General features: G+C 41.4%; 1 protein-coding gene across 2 annotated transcripts in view; it reads right to left on the bottom strand.

Annotated features, from left to right (window-relative positions):
* Positions 1–14,197, bottom strand: part of znf385c (zinc finger protein 385C) — a 146,939-nt gene extending 132,742 nt beyond the window's left edge. Inside the window, exon 1 of one of the 2 annotated variants that reach the window (XM_004552296.5) lies at positions 14,099–14,197. The gene's annotated coding sequence lies outside the window, so the exon portion shown is untranslated. Of the gene's footprint in view, positions 1–13,993; positions 14,053–14,098 lie in introns of those variants that run through there. The other variant, XM_004552297.4, reaches the window with a different exon arrangement.
* Positions 14,198–14,456: the final 259 nt, after the last annotated feature.

The raw sequence follows: 14,456 nt of genomic DNA, 5'->3' as shown, positions 1-14,456 counted from the left end.
TGTACTTCATTTAAAGTGAACCTGTTCTACTCTGTTTCATTTTATTCTAGGGCTCCACTGGAGTAGTTTTGTGTAATTAATGGTTCAAAAAGTATTTATTTATCTTGTACTGGAACTTGAACTTGGCGTGGGGTTTCTGAGTTCACAGAGCTGTGTGCCTCAGATGACCAATAAATTTCATTTCAATGACATCATGCAGAGCTAGGACTAGAAAAAAAGTCTCAAATGCAGACTTTAGAAGAGTCTGAACCCTAACCTTTTCACCTTTAGAGATTACTTGCACACAGGCTTTCTTCATTCCTTGATATACATGACTCCTCTTTAGTAACGCTGGCATCTTGTTGGCACACTATATATACTAATATATTTCTAAAATAAACAAATAAATGACTTCACTGCAATTTTCCCACTTAGACAAAACCATTGAGTGGACCAAAGTGAAGCTTCTGATGAACCAGTTTTGGCACCTGGACAGTCCTGGTACAGCCGATTGTCAATTTGCATTTCAGAAGCTACTTAAGATACTGAATAAACTGATTGAGGTGTAATGGGTTTGCCACACCTGTGGTTAATCACCTTTGATTACTTGTCAGGGATCTGTCCTAGAATAGATCTGTGCTCACTCAGTAACAGCCACATAGCCTTTAATAAAGGACTGCAGAAATTTCCATAATGAGACTGACATGGATATTTTTGCCACCTCAGTGTAGGTGGGGGAAAAGGTTTGCTGCTGTCCAGAGATGAAAACTAAGCTGCTGCTACTGTGATGTTGATTTGTGCGAGCCATGTTTGTCGAAGTTGGGGTTTATGTGCATTCACTGTCAACATACTTGTTTAGAAGTGCACGGAAAGGGATCAGATGTCCTCAGGTTCACAGCTTCAGATATACTCATGTTTCCTCTCCTAGTTTGCCGTGAAAAACAGCAGATCTACACTGTTTTCGCTTTCACCTCAGTTTCCTAGCTATTGATTTCCTGCGGACTTGGGGGTTCAATTTGTCTGAAGAAGAACAGTGCACTGTTTTGATTCTTCAAAGACAGTCACTGAGGCATCCCTGGGTTGCAGATCTTGTAGCACCCTGCTCACTTCACTGAGAGAATGAAGACCCTCAGGAACCTCTGAGCTTTTTTCAGTATTGCAAATGACCGTTGGTCAAAAAGAGAACGGTTTTGTTTTGATATCAGAATTTCTAACTTCTACATTGGCGATTTTTTGATGCCGAATCTGATGTCACAACAAGAAATTGCCATATTGACGGGATAACATTTTTGAATATTTATAACAGTAAACAGACTGCAAAATGGTGATGAGGTAGTGGAGTGAATGAGAAGAGGGGGGACTATGTGAACACAGCAGTTTGTGTGGACACAATCAAAGGAAAGAGTGAGAAAGTACAGCTGGAGTTTGTGTAGTGAAACAACCTGTAGTTAAACTGTTTAAAATAAAAGGGGTATATATAAGCTTTATTTAGATGTTAGCGTCTGTTGACATCAGCTATCTACAATCTTTTGGAGTTATTAAGTCGTATCTGTACTTTCAGGTATCTTTTTCCTTGCTTTGGCTTGAAAAGGACTGTATGTGGCTTTTCAGAGAGCAAGTGCATGCATTCCTCCGCTCTCTTTATCTTGTGTTGTGCACACTCTGTGACAGCAGTGTCTTTGCAATTGTTAGCCCAACCCCAGTAGACCCTGTTTTGTCAGCAAAAATGCTCCCAGGAGCAGAGCACTGAAAGATTCCCATTCTTCTTTTTACTGAAAGGAAGAAATATATAGTTCAATTATAGGGTCTATCAGGCTAGCGTGAGTTTGGGATGGCTTAAATTGAACTGGTGGGAGACAAAGCCAAGCTGATGAGTAATATAGTACAAGTGGAGCTCCCTGTACCCTCAGCTTTTGCCTCCTCACTGACTTAACATACACACTGAATCATTAGTAGAATGAGTCTTTTAATATGTACGGCTCAAGTCAGGATATGTCAGAAGTACTATAGATGCAGGAACTTGCCAAACAGGTAAGAAATGGAGAGAAAGACAGTGAATCAATTCTGTTAACAGAAGTGATTTAGTGGATCAGCGAGTCGATATGTGCGTCAGCTGCGCGAGTTAAGAGTTGATGTCTCGGCTGCTGCTGCAGGGCTAAGAGGGATTTTGAACCGGAGGAAGTGGAGTTAATAAGGAATCTCAAAGAGCAGAGAGCTGGCCTTGCTTTCTTCATCCACTCGTGGCCCACCAGTTTGACATGGAGGATAAGGGGCCTCCAGCAGAGTGCAAACGCACATCACCCACACACTCCTGCAACGCAGAAATGAAAATCACCTCAGCTGTAAATGAGAAAATGGATAGAGACAGATACCGCTGGAAAAAGTGCACACACTGACGACACAAAGTAAACAGTGTGAAAGCATACTGAGACTGTGGAAAGAATAAACAATCTCGATTTTCTAGAGCGGCTAAGGCTTCATATGGTAAGAGCCTGATAATCTGACTTCACCCTCACCCTCACCTTCACTACAGAGTCCTCTCCCCACTCTCCTGCCTCCCTCGCTTCCCCCCCTTCCTGACACCATGACACCCCCCTCCTCCAATCCCTCTCTCAGCAGCAAGACATCTCCCCCCCTCCCCTCCTCCCAAACATCTCCCAGTGTCACAGTGGATCAGGTCAGGAGGCAACTGAGGAAGCTTCGCCCCAGAAAGGCAGCAGGCCCAGACAAGGTGTGTCCTAGGATGCTTAAGGCGTGTGCTGCTGAACTTGGGGAGCCGCTACAACGAGTCTTCAACCTCAGTCTGCGACTGGGGAGAGTGCCCGCCCTATGGAAGACATCCTGCATCGTCCCGGTCCCCAAAAAGAACCGGCCCAATGAGCTGAATGACTTCCGACCGGTGGCACTGACGTCACATCTTATGAAGACTCTAGAGCGGCTCTTCCTCAACCTCCTCCGACCACAGGTACAACATGCCCAGGACCCACTACAGTTTGCATACAAAGTGGGTGTCGGAGTGGAGGATGCCATCCTGTACCTCCTACACAGAGCCCACTCACACCTGGATGGGGGAAAAGGCACGGTCAGGATCCTGTTTCTTGACTTTTCCAGTGCCTTTAATACCATCCGGCCCTGTATGCTTCAGGAAAAACTGAACAGGATGGAGGTGGACCCCTGCCTGGTGGCTTGGATCTCCGACTACCTCACCGACAGACCACAGTACGTCAGGCTGAAGGACATCACGTCTGACACTGTGGTCAGCAGCACAGGAGCACCACAGGGAACTGTGCTGTCCCCTCTTCTCTTCACCCTGTACACCTCTGACTTCTGCTACAACTCTGAATTATGCCATATTCAGAAGTTTGCAGATGACACGGCCATCATGGGGTGTATCTGGGATGATCAGGAAGAGGAGTACAGAAGTCTGGTGAGGAACTTTGTCGCATGGAGTCACACAAACCACCTGCAACTCAACACCTCAAAGACTAAGGAACTGGTTGTGGACTTCGGGAGGTCCAGAGAAGGTCCACTGCCAGTTCAGATAGAGGGGGAGGAGGTGGAGGTGGTCAACAAGTACAAGTACCTCGGGCTGTGGGTGGACAATAAACTGGACTGGTCATGCAACACAGAGCACCTGTATAAAAAAGCCCAAAGCCGACTGTACTTCCTCAGGAGGCTGAGGTCTTTTAGCATCTGCAGGAAGCTCCTGAGGATGTTTTACCAGTCAGTGGTTGCTGGAGTACTTTTCTATGCTGTGGTGTGCTGGGGGAGCAGCACAGCAAAGAGGGACTCATCCAGGCTGGAGAAACTGATCAGGAAGGCTAGCTCTGTGGTCGGCATGAAGCTGGACACTCTGGTGACAGTGGCAGAGAAAAGGACATTAAAGAAACTGATGGACATTATGGACAATGCTGGGCATCCTCTGCACACGGCCATAAACAACCAGAAGAGTCTGTTCAGTGACAGGTTGCTTCTCCCCAAGACAAGAACTAACAGACTTAAAAACTCCTTTGTCCCACACGCCATCAGACTGTTTAACTCCTCTCTGGAGGGGAGAGGGAGGGGAAACAGGAGGACAAAGGAGGGGGGAACAACTAAGCTGTAGTGCCTCTGCACCTCACTGTACAATACCTTGTGCAATACTTTTTGTAAATAGTCAACAGTGCAATAGACTCAATACTTGAAATGTGCAATTCACTTGTATTTTTATTTTTTATTCCTATTTATTCTATTTATCCCCTTTGTATATTTTATTTATATTTGTCTCTGTATTTATATATGTGTGTGTGTGTGTGTGTGTGTGTATATATATATAACAGTTCTGTAACTGTAACTTTGGTCGTTGCTGTGCTTTTTTTGGAAGTCGAATTTCCCAGAGGAACCCACCCGAGGGATTAATAAAGTTCTATCTTATCTTATCTCTTATCTAATCCAAGACCAGGCCCCCACTGATAGGTTTGCTAAGCCCTGGTTCATTGTGAGGATATGGTAGACGTAGATCAAAGAGGGCAGTTGAATGATATGAGCAATTCTGAGTCAGCTGCTACGTCAATAGTGGCATCACAGGCTCATCTTCGGTACCAGAAGTGCTATGAGGCTATCTGTGGTGACCTGAGCCTCACCCATCAATATCCAGCCCCCCACCCTCATCACAGCCTGCATGGTTCAATAAGAGACACAGTAAAACAAGAGTGTGTGCCTCAGAGTCAGCCCTCCAGATGGTGGAGGTTACTGTGATCAGCATGGATTACATGTCTTTCCACCCTGATCAATGAGAGATAGAGGCAGGGGTTGGTGGCTTGGTGGGGTGGAGGAAGCTTTGGTACCACCTCCTGCAGGCTGTAATGACTCTGATAGCTGTTGGGGGCAGGAGAAGAGCTGTTTGCTGTGCTGGATATAAAACAGATGATTGTTTTCATAGGAATTACATATGAAAGCAAACTGAAAACACACAATCCACAAAAACACTATCTCATTTAGGCACACTGTTAACAATAAGCACAAACATTACACAAATAGCTGACAGGCATGAGTAAAATGTACTAACAGCGAACAAAAACAGTGACAATATTCCTCTCATACTGGTTTCAGTGGCTCCTTGTTAAACTCATAATTTATAGTCCTTCTCATCAACATACACAGTGCTGAATAATCAGGCCCCATCATATCTTAAAGACTTCATGGTACTATTTTATCCCAAAAGATCATTTGTGCAGGTTTACCCACTTGCTACATGTCGAGCATTTTGAAAAGTGCAGTAAGGTGGATCGTTAACCTATCCGGTTCATTTCCTTTAGAGCCAGCTCCCAGTTTGCCCTGGGGGGAAATTATGGACTAAAGATCAGGTTTAAAATGTTCATTTTATTGTAAGGATAACAATACCTTTCATCATATTAGTTATGCTGCTGTAGGTTCAGGCTGACAATCTCAAAACTGCAAAGCCCTGTGAAACCCTACAACAAAACCTGACATTCAAACAATATTTATTTGTCACATACACAGTCATACAGGGTACAACATGTAGTGAAATGCTTGTGTCCAAGCTGCGGACGTAGCCAGGCCATTCCAGGGCTTGTTTTAGCATGGGGGTCTAGCCAGGACCCTTACTGGACACCGGGTGGGAATCAAACTTGCAACTCCCGCTCCAAAGGTGTGTAGTCTTACCACTACACTATCCAGCTCCATTCACTGCCCCAGAAATGTAACAGCATCACGTTGATGCACCCCACAGTTATTATGATTGGCCTGTTCAGTACATTCAGTTCCTCCTGTGCATTTTGGCTGTTTTTTCACCATAGTCTTTGAATTTATCAGTGGGAAAATGACCATCACCTAAACATAATAATGGATTGGATTTATAAAGCGCTTTTCAAGGCACCCAAAGCGCTTTACAATGTCACTACTCATCAAAAATCAATATATATAATCACAAATGCTCAAAAAATCCTAAGGGAAGATTGCTAAAACAACTAGAATGGGATTGAAGGAATATACAATGAAGTGAGGGACAAATATTTGACCACAACAAAGACTGGAGACCTAGGAGGGAAAGAGGTCTCAACATTTTATTTGTTTCTATTGGCTGGCACCGCATATAAAACATATATAACAGGACATAACCACAAGGTAATTAACACATAAAGCACCAGCACAAGGATAAGTCCCGGAAACAATATCAGCCAGTTACATAGACTGCATTGTAGGCTAAACAATGATTCACCACAGAAGTCTAAATCAAGGTAGACACAGGTAAAACCAGCGGGGGTGTGGAAGATAATGACAAGGAGAAAAACCAGACATACATGGAAACAAGAATCCGATGGATCAAGAGCCAGTGTAATTCCCAATGTATAACAGGAAGTTGAAATGAGATAAAGCGATTAGCACACAGACCAAACAGAGGGAGGCAAACTCAGGAAAATTCTGGAAACCACAAAAACAAGAAAGATTGTCAATAATCTAAACAAACCAAACTCAGTAAATACTACACAAAAACTCAGGACCGTGATAGTTTTCATTGTCAATAATTTTCCATAAGGAAAGCTCACTGGAAGAAAAATGCTACTGTGATGGAACAACAAATCTTACAGGTACAGTCAGTTCAACCTAAGCCCCCAGCAGATGAATGTAAAGTAGATGATATAGAGCAGATCCAAAACACTGTGAGGTGCCCGTCTAACTTGATGGCTGTTAGAGCTGCATATTCATTATTTGTTACTATCTGACATTTGGGTGACACATGCAACAGAAAAAAAACATCTTTCACCTGCTGTTCTGAAATTGTCTTTTGGGATGTTGATATTTTCTCCAAAGATATCCCCACTGCTCAAACATTTATGCTACAGACAGCAGGGCTTTTCATTTTTATTCCAAGCTTTATCTTTTGAATTACAGCTAAATCCACCTACTATTTTATATGGTAGAGCAAACAGTGGGCGCATGTTTGGCTATGAAAAGAATCATTCTTATTCACACTCTCAGCAATGGCTTATATCATAATTAACTTCCCTTTTTTCACTAGAAAAATACTAAATAATATGTCAACCAAGGTTGAAGCAAGGTGAGGGCAAACTGTCCTACAATTCAACTAAAAAGCTTTTATAGAGAGTGGTTACTCTAAAGATTTTGCCTCAGATAAATCCATTGCACCCAAATATTATTACTTAAACTAATGCCTTTCATTTATTAAAAGCAACCAAATAAAAATAGCTTGCAGTGAGGGGGTGGGCTTTATTTTTCACTGCTTCCTTGCCTTGGATTTAACAGTAAATTCCCAAACCTTGCTACAAAAAAAGTGAACATGAATATTGCTCCAATAATCCTGACATTCAAAAGCCCGGAAAGTGATAAGGGACAAAGACTCAACACGCTATCCAGATTGGGAAACTAGTCATCTCAGTTATAAATAATCCTGATGCCGTGAAAGCAAATGAGTAATACTCTTACTTCTGTCAATAATGATGACTGTTTTGCCTTTATGTAATACGCAGGTCCCACAGATCTCCTCTGAAAGGCTGTAGTTGTGTTTAGCAGCTAACAGATGTGAGTGTGAGTAAGTGACTGTATGTGAAGCAGGGTGTTACTGAAAAAAAGCACACCTACAAAAAAAAGAGAAAAGTCAAGAAAATATTTGCATATTCATGAATGCTGCTCATTATGAAGGCTCTGATCAAGTGATTTAGCTGCTACCCTACCTGAGAAGTTCAGTTGGACCTAAACAAGCAACCTTTTTAAGGTTTGTTGTTGTTTGGAGTGGTTGAGGTGGTGTACCTGGCCCCGAACACTGAGCCAGTGTTCAGCCCCAGAGCACCGCCATTCAGCAGCAGCTCAGCGGCATAAATGCACCTCTGTGTATGTGCATCTGTTTGTGTAAGTGAGTGTGCCATTCTAACACTGGAGCCACTGTGAGTGTGAGTCATTACACATCTGTGAATGTGTGCGTGTAGGCATCTAAGGTTGATGGCAGCGAGGCAGACTTCTGCTGCTTTCTGTTAATGAACATAATGATTTTACAACAAATCAAAATTAGATCAAATGAAGCTCAACACAGATGCTGAAAGTGCTACTGAAGAGGTTCTGCCTTCTCATGTTATTGTAGGTGTTGAAAATTGTGATTCCCCTCCCATCTATTATTCCCATTTGTCTTCCAACTTCACTGTGCCAGATCCATTTCTGTTTGGGCACAGGGCTCAGAAGGGGGATTCAGGTGTCATGAGGGGATAGAAAAGGGGTCTACAGAGGGATGCCAAGAGACAGTAATGGGTTCAGTTGTGTCACATCTTGGGATAAGCACCTTTGGTCAGGCATGCCAGTCAGGAGAGTTGAGAGAGGAAGGCTCTAACAATGGGAAATGGACAGAAGGCAAGTCTCGAGATCTACGCAGCTCTGTGTGCAGCTGTCAGAATCCCTGACCCCTACCAAGTCCACCGCCACCTTTCTGTCACATCTAGTCTCACACAGAGCAACAACCCAGGCCAGCTAAAGGCTCTGGGGTAGACACATACCACTACTCCAACTAGACAGCATGGCATGAAGGTCAGGTTTTCATGCCTTTTAAAATAAATATAAACTTTTCATTGCACCCATCAACCAAAGCCATGCACAGCTAGTTACTTGCCCACCTGCTGTGCACCTAATCCCCTCAGTGTGTGGAAGAAATTCATAATTTATGAACCTTATGTGTTAATCCATTCTCCTTGAAGAGCTTTTTTTAACTGAATAAATTCTTCTGACGACACCTTAGCTGTGACTTGTGATGAAATGCCTTGTACAAATTTCAAGATTGTGTTGAATATGATAGCACATCTACTTTTCCATGACAGAACAGTGATGTCCTCCAGTGCCAGGCTACCCCCAGCAAGGTTGAATTTAGCTGTGTGTTTGTTCTGGCAGACAGAAATGTGACAACATGTGCGTCACAATTTTAGCACAAAACTTTTCAGACAGTCCAACTGAAGGTCACGGTACTGCTCTGATTGGTTTTACAGCACAGGTTGAAATCAAGGGTATCAGTCACACAGAGAGAGGGATAAAGACTGAACGAGAAAGGTCAACAATCTACCCACACATGTGTAGATTCAGTCTTGGACCTTGCAGGCTCCAACTGTGTCGGCTCCTCAGCTTGAGCACACTGGTCACCTTCGCTCAGCAGGTGACGATACCACGTAACAGTAACAAGGAAGATGATCATTAAAAAAGTCAAAGTAAATAAGCTAGTGGGCAGCTGAACAGCATACGAGTGAAACCAAACAGAAAATTACACTCAGCAATATAAATGCATGTGGATCACAGAAAATCTTTTTCAAATGCACACATTGAAAAGTATAAATATATCCATAAAGTCTTGACATAGTGGTAGCAGGAGTACCATGGCAGTATTCGTATTCATCTGTGTGTATGCTTAGCGTTCTGTTTAAAAGCCTTCAAGCTTCAAGCTGGTCTCTTGTCCAAGCAAAAGAGAAGATAACCTGAGGACCATCAAATCAAAAAGAGGGAGATGCTGTGGCCGTTATGAGAATGTCACTGTAAGCCTAAGTGGCTTTACATCTTTAAATACTCACACACAGCCTGTCAGAAAATATTTATAATTACCGATATCAGAAAATTCGAGCTCCCATATAATGCTGTCTCTCTCACTTTTACTTTGCTCATATCATACCATTTTTAACACTTTTCTCCTCATTTTTTTGTTGTATTCTATTTATAGTCTCACCAGATGTCTCTGCAGACCTGTGGAGTAAATAATTACATTTCTTCTTTCATGTAAGGTGCCATCTTCCCCACAAAGTAACATCTACAATCTCACAAACAATGCCCATAGAAGAAAAGATCTTTTCAAGCCCCCAAGTAGATGAAATGTAGTGCAGACACAGAGGGAACCCTCTCAAATCTACCGCTAATGCTTCCTCCAAAATGACCCCTGTGAGATGAACAAGGCTTTTCAGCCCTGAACCCTACAATGAGTATAAAGGCACTTTAAAGCATTTTGCTGAGACACGTTTCACTGCTGGCTGCCAAAGTGGAGGTAAAAACTAGTAACCACAGCTAACAAGACAGGCTGTTTTTTGACGTCTTCTCTTTACCATCAATGGCAACAACAAAACCTAAGCAATGCATCAGTCACTCACGCACACCCCATCTCCACCCTAAACTATATGCCATAGTTTGTAGTAGGTCTACTGTTCAGTGAAGAGAAAAAAAAAGCCACATTATTTTTCATCCAATTTAAAAACTTCTAGCATCCTTTCATAAGCGTTAGAGCAATATTACGTGTTTTACCTGAAATGTCCAAGTGACTCATTTAAAAACAATTTCTTACATTGAACCTGCTCTGCTGTGCATGCACTTCTACCCACATCCACGCAGGATGATGTAGGTGTAGGTCAACTGCTATTGGGCTAAACGAGAGCTTTAGGTGAGATAATGAAACATTATCAAAACATGAATCAGCGCTGTGCTGAATGTGGCTGCCAGTTATTTTGTCAGCTATAATTCAGATACAGATATCTATTCAATTCAGTTCAATTCAAGTTTATTTATATGGTGTGAAATTAGAACTGTTGGCTGTAGGTTCTTTATACTGCAGGGTAAAGAACCCAACATCAGATCACCTCCTACGAGCAAGCGCTGTTAAATATCTGCTAATCATTTGTTTGAATAATAACTTTTTCTTGTTATTCTCAAGCTAAATACACTCACTGGCCACTTTGTTAGGTACACCTGTTCAACAACTTACTAATACAAATTTCTAATCAGTCTAATCTAATTAATATAATCACATGGCAGAAACTAAATGTATTCAGCCATGTATGCAAGATGACCTGCTGAAGTTCAACCCAAGCATCAGAAATGGGAAGAAATGTGATTTAAGTAACTTTGAATGTGACATTCTTGTTGAAGAACAGGCTGGTCAGAGTGTTTCTGAAACTGTTGATCTATTGGGATTTTCCCACACAACCATATCTAATGTTTATAGAGAAAACAGAATACTTTGAGCTGATAGGAAGGTAACAGTAAAGCAAACCACTCGTTACAAGCAAAATATACAGTGGAGCAACTCTGAACAAACAACACAACAAATCCTTAAGTAGATGGGCTACACCAACAGAGGAGAACACCAGGTTTCATCTTTCTTCTATCAGCTAAGAACAGGAAGCTGAGGCTGCAAATTGCACAGGCTCATCAAACAGAGGATTGGAAAAACGTAGCCTAATCTAAAAAGTCTTGATTTCTGCCTCAGCATTTGGATGATAGGGCAGAAACAACTGCTGTAAACAACATGAAAGCATAGATCCATCCTTTCTTGCATCAGTGGCTCAGGGTACAGTAGTGGTGTAATGGCATGAGGGATATTTTGTTGGGACACTTTGGGCCTGAGCATCATTTAAATGCCACCTTAAAATGCCTAAGTGCAAGCTGCAGACAATGTCCATCCCTTTATGACCACAGAGTATCCAACCCCTGGTGACTGTGTCCAGCAGGAAAACACACTGTGTCCCAAAACTCAGATTATTTCAGGCTGGTTTCTTGAACACTACAATGAGTTTCCTGAAGTCAAAATTCACCAGATCTCAATCCAACAGAGCATCGATGCAATGTGGTGAAATAGAAGATTCACATCACGGATGTGCAGACAACAAATCTTCAGCAACTGCATGATGTTATCATATCAATGTGATTCAAAATCTCTGAGGAATGATTCCAGCACCTTGCTGGATCTATTGAACAAAGAATGAAGGGGTTCTGTGAGCAAAAGGGAGTGAAAAATTAGGTTAGATCAACAATTCTTAAGGAGGTTTGAAGTAGTGCGAGGCAAACTTTACTTAAAAGTTCTCTTTCTACAGATCATTTATATGCTCAGAAAGCAAGTAAACAATTGCAGGTGGCAACATTAAGTAAAATGTAATGTGGTTTGGAATTAAGTTTCATAAACATACTTCAAAACTGAGGGAACAGGAAAACTTAGAAAGTTGTGTAATGATAAAACAAAACACCTGATGGGCTGCAAGGATAATTGGATTAATAAATAACAGACTGTGTAGAAAAAAAAACACCGCAATAAGGCTGAGTCTTCAGAAGTAAACATGGTTTAACAACTTTGTGAGCAAATTGTTCAGCAATTTAAAGAATTTATTTTCTCAATGTAAAAATGGCAAAGGATTTAGGAATTTCATCATCTTCATAACAAGATTAAAACAAATATACAGAGAATGTAGAAAAAACATTAAAAACTGATACTAAATGGCTGTGACCTCAGCCAGTGTATTATAGATAATACATAACACTGTAGCAGACATCACTGCATGCTCAAAAACACAAAAATCCCTGTCAAGTAATGCAATTCATGACTGCACTGCACTCAGAAAAGCCACGGAAATTAACTGTTTTTGAAACATGGGATGTATATGTATAATATAAAAATTGTGTTTTACATGTCCATATTTATTCAACTTCATGGTGTGCACATATGAGGTAAAAGAGCAAGACTCCAGAACTTTACTCTGAAGCAAGGGGGAAACTATTTGTTTGAATTGCTATCCTGTTAATTAGAAATCAAACAAAGTGAGTTTTTTCTTTTTTCTTTAGAATTCATCTCTTCATCATAAAAATGTAGCTTGACCTAACAGTATAGTTTAGGTAACAGGCAACTACTGGCAATGCCTTTTCCAGATGGAACTTGCATTTTGCACACATGTCCACAAACACTGCCATTACTGTACTGTAATGCTGAAAGCCTGTACTGTAATAAATGGCTTGTGGCCTCATGGCAAATGTATCGTTACACACTATCTCCTGTTGGCACAAGCTGTACAATGTCAGACTTTCTCCTCCAAAAGAAAAAGAGGTGGCAAGACAAATTACAACATTCATCATCAGAGTAATTCAGCAGGAGAAGCCTTCTCTCAGAGGTTCTCACCATAAATAACCTCCGTATAGATCCGCTGCACTTTGTGAAGCACTCCAAAATCGGCCTTGTGATATTTCACTTTATTTATTCATTGCAGCAACTACTGGGCAGTAAGAATACAACAAAAGAGGCATTTCGCTGAAAATCCATCAAAAGTGCTAAAGGAGAGTCAGAAACCACTTGCTAAAGAAAGCTGGAGATGATTCCAACAATATGCCAACAAACATGCCCTCCTCCCATAGTACCCCTGTTTTTGATAGTTCATAAAAGCACTGATAAAAAATAAATCTTTAAAAGTCCAGAAATCCTCCATGAGCAAACGTCTGTTATTACTGCTCCCACTAGACCATATGTGACAGAATTGCGGTTAATCGAATAGTAAAAATAGGTCCCATGTGTCACAAGAGATTGCATGCAAAGCCAGTTTTACCTACTTCATAAGCAAAAAATTCTGGAGAGTGTAGTACGATGTAATATGTGCCTTTTGCACAGGTTACATAGCAATAAGACAAGATGAACACGTAAAGCTAAAACTAAAGGAGTCTCCTCAACACTATCAAGGGCGATAAGTCTTATTTGATTGCAAATGTAATTTAATTAGGTATTTAAGTATTAAGTATTAGAAAGCTTGCAGTGCGTGAAGCCTCTGTATGTAACGTGAAGGCAAAAGTGCTCTAGAATAACTTCATGTTTTTACTGACAAAGGGTATCTTGTTAAGTCATATAAAGGGGTGAGGGGTGCATGACCCACAGTTGAATGTATACCAACAAATGAATCTTACATATATCTTTTAGATACCTTCTCTTTCGTTAGTTTTTAAATTATGTCTCAATCTCTTTTTTCATTTTATTAAGCCTATTCGGGAGATTAGTTTGCTAATATTATTTTCAGAGAACAAATCAGTTAAATGCATTTTCCATACGAAACAAGTGATAAGAAAGAGGATTATTCGGCGGCTGCTGCTGATGCGCAATTACGCATAACCTCAAAAATTCACAGTCTTTCGCCAAACCCTCCTAATCCTCCAGCGACTGAGAAAATAAAACTTTACATGCACTAAATGAGCCCTTTACTCCACTCTGTCTGAAACCGGCGCATCCACGCACCTGAAAATCCCGCATCATTAAGTCAGTTCAGTCCCGTGAAAACTTTTTGCACTCGGCAGTCTTCTTCACATGTCTACACTCAGAAACGAAGTCGCTTTGCCTTACCGGTCCCGTTTCGTTTCCGAGTTTCCCGGTGCTCGTCGGTGCCCGGCAACGGCAGAAACAGATGGCTTGAGACTGGCAGCCACGGCAAAAAAGCAAACCTGTCCAGTGCAGCGGTTTTGTAAAGTTTAACACGGTGCGACAAGCTTTGGAAGGAAGTGGCTTTTCACAATAATGGCATACCAGTAGCACTAAAGAGTCGTGATAGACTGCCAGGCCCGCGAGTTAGAAATTTGCTTTCAGATGCAAAAAAAAAACATTTTTATTTAACTTTCGGCCTCAGTTTAAACTGCATTATGAGAAAACCCTCTTTACTTAAGATCTAAAAAAAAAAGACAAACAACTTTGTCTTATTTTGAAA

This window comes from Maylandia zebra, linkage group LG4, assembly GCF_041146795.1.
Source record: "Maylandia zebra isolate NMK-2024a linkage group LG4, Mzebra_GT3a, whole genome shotgun sequence".
In the NCBI taxonomy this organism is placed as follows: Eukaryota; Metazoa; Chordata; class Actinopteri; order Cichliformes; family Cichlidae; genus Maylandia; species Maylandia zebra.
The sequence above is the reverse complement of the archived record's forward strand: the minus strand, read 5'-3'. Positions and strand labels throughout refer to the sequence as shown.